The sequence below is a fragment of the Theobroma cacao genome, chromosome 1 (genome assembly GCF_000208745.1).
Source record: "Theobroma cacao cultivar B97-61/B2 chromosome 1, Criollo_cocoa_genome_V2, whole genome shotgun sequence".
Taxonomy (NCBI): Eukaryota; Viridiplantae; Streptophyta; class Magnoliopsida; order Malvales; family Malvaceae; genus Theobroma; species Theobroma cacao.
Window position 1 is genome coordinate 4,260,767 of NC_030850.1, and position 3,028 is coordinate 4,263,794.

The window sequence follows — 3,028 nt, forward strand, 5'->3', positions numbered from 1 at the left end:
TCACTGGCCTTGTCCTCCAACCAAGCCAACCAATCTCATACGTAGTCATTGCATTGAATCTCATTCGAAAGCTCACCCTTCCTTGTCTCCTATCCTTTTCAATCACCCTCAACAGTGGATATTCCACAATTGGCTGATCACCTTCGTTCCCGGTCGTCACAAACTTCACGTACACATCTTTTCTCTCCCTGAAACCCAACTTGAAATTGTCCATGGAAGTTAAGGAGAGAGCATTGTCGTGTTTATAAAGAATGGAAGCTTCAATTTGATCCATTTGTACTTCCAAGGCTATGTTTGGGTTATATATTGTGAGGTTGGCCAACCAAGTGGCTGCCAAATTTGAGTTCGAGACTTGGAAATTTGAAACAAGAAGATTGTTTAGTTGGATCATAGGTGTTTGTGGATAGAACATAAATGCCATAGGCATTTTGAATGAGCAAAGGAGGACGGTGATGGTGATTGTAGAGGCCGACATGAGAATAATTCTAGAGATGCTGCAGGGTTTAATGGAAGGTTTGGAGGTTAATGGCAGTAAGGAAGCCATTGTTGGATTAGAAAGGAAAAGGAGAAGTTATGGACTTTGCTTATTATTCAATGTATATATATATATATATAAAGGATATGCCCAAACGCGTCATCAACTATTTTTAAGGGTCTAATTGAGTTGTAGGCTAATTAGCGGTTGCTGCCAATTTATTATAGCCAGTTGTCTCAACTAGCTGCATTGATGTGAATTCTAATTAAAAGCAACTAACTTAAAAGTTAATTAATCAATTAGATGGTTGTCTAAACTCAGGGATTAATATCTAACATATACATCCTCTCTAGGCAGACACAGCCAGTCTCTAACTAGTTTGGCTTATATGCTAAACCCAATCGGACAAAATTGGATTAAAAGTTATCAAAATTAAGTTGTTGGATATATCAGTTCACATTGCTTGGAGCTGTTAAACATACCGTACTATGATTGTTAATATTGTAAGAGAATTTCATCTTTACAAGTTAAAGATTATTTCTGTAGCTATTAAGACAAGACATTGACTAGTTGAAACCACTGAGTTGGAAATCGTCGGAGACAGTTTCTGAGAATAGACAAATGGGCATACTGCCTTTTGATCCGTGATGCACAAGGGAACATGAGAAGAAAGGATAAACCTTTGCTATGATCAGATTGATTAGTCCAACAGATGGAGTAGAAAAAAATGCTTGGGCAGCCTTATAAAATTATAATTAGAAAGAAAATGTCAATTCAATCGTCCTTCCAGTGCATGGTATGTCACAGCCTAAATTTCCTGGCCATAATCAGCGCATGAGCCCAATGGGCATAGCCCATTAAGCCCAAGCAAGTCTATTTATGTGACTCCATTCATCGATTTCATCACTCGTTCTTACAATCGTATTTCATAATTCTTATCAACAAGTATTTCAATACTTTTCCATCAAAACCATATGTTCACATTTATAATTCAAAATAATGTCATTCGTGCCATCTTGTAGTGGCAACATTAATCAACATCAAAGTCTATTGCTTAAGATATATATATCTTAACAATTTACATCATGGTACATATGTTCAACGAAAAGGACTCTAGACTTCCAACAGAGAGATCATAGTGAAGGTGCAGCTATTGAGATGTCATAGTACCTACTAAGAAGACGAGTATATATGTGCGACTCAAACTAAGTTCCAACTACCTCCAAATCTGAAAATATGAATTTTAAAAACGTTAGTATAAAACTCAGTGAGCGAATATAAGAAGGGAACAAACAATCAATAGGAAGAATTTGGAATAATGATGCATTTGTTTTGAAAACAATGCAATTTGGTTTAATTTCTTTCTTAAACCCCCTTGTTTTGGAAATTGATCAGTGGACTCTTAGTATTACAAAGACCCATGCTCAATCATGAAGATAAGGGAGTGAAGGAAATTATATCGGAACCCGAGCAAGGTAGCAACATGACAACACGTTTCTTGCTACAGCAAAAGGCATTCTTGGTTTGCACATGATTCAGTTTTTCAAGCCTATCTTCCACTACATGGGTCCAATTGACATGCTTGTTATCTCATTAGAAAGCTAAGAGGCAGGGCTACGACTTTAGTGTTTACCACTTTGTCCAATTCTGATCGAAAGGTGGTCAAAATCGCTGTCAAAGTGACAGCACTGCACCACCACCGAGAGTTTCTGGCGGCAGCGAGAATCCATTTCGCTACAGCCAAATTCCTTGTTACAATGAACACCAATTTAACAATACTTAGCAACTTTCAAAGTTCAACATGAAAGATTCACATATGCAAAACCATATACCATACTTATGAACTTTGATTTCATAAACATAGATGTATATATATAAATGCATAGATAACACCAATATCAGCATAATCACACCCGGCTCATGTACATCCCCCCACATCGTGCACATAGCCGGCACCATCATGTGCATCCCCTCACATCGTGCACAATCAGTGCCATCATGTACATCCCCTCATGTCGTGTACACGGGCACTATCATCATCCATCTCCCACACCACCATCATCACCGGCATGTGCATCCCCCCACATCGTGCACACACACAGTTATAGTCATCATACACAATATCAACTATCATGCACAACATATATATATATCATCATAATAAAATGGTGCATGAATCAATAATAACCACATATCATAACATAAAATCATTTAGCAAAAGCTTGTTCCCAAGGCACTTGTTTTAAGATAAAGTTGTTTAAAATCATTCAAATGTTTTGTACAAAACAGTCACATTCCCAAAATGATTTTGAAATGCAGTTCACTCACCTGACAAAACTAGCACCAACAAGGTCCTAATCCAAGTAATCTCGAAATACCATTAAAACGTATATTTATCAATAAACCATAACAATCTCAATTAAGTTGTAAATTAAATCTAATAATTCTAATGAATTTACAATAGGCAATCTACCCTCTAACCTAACATTTAACCTAAGNAGTTCACTCACCTGACAAAACTAGCACCAACAAGGTCCTAATCCAAGTAATCTC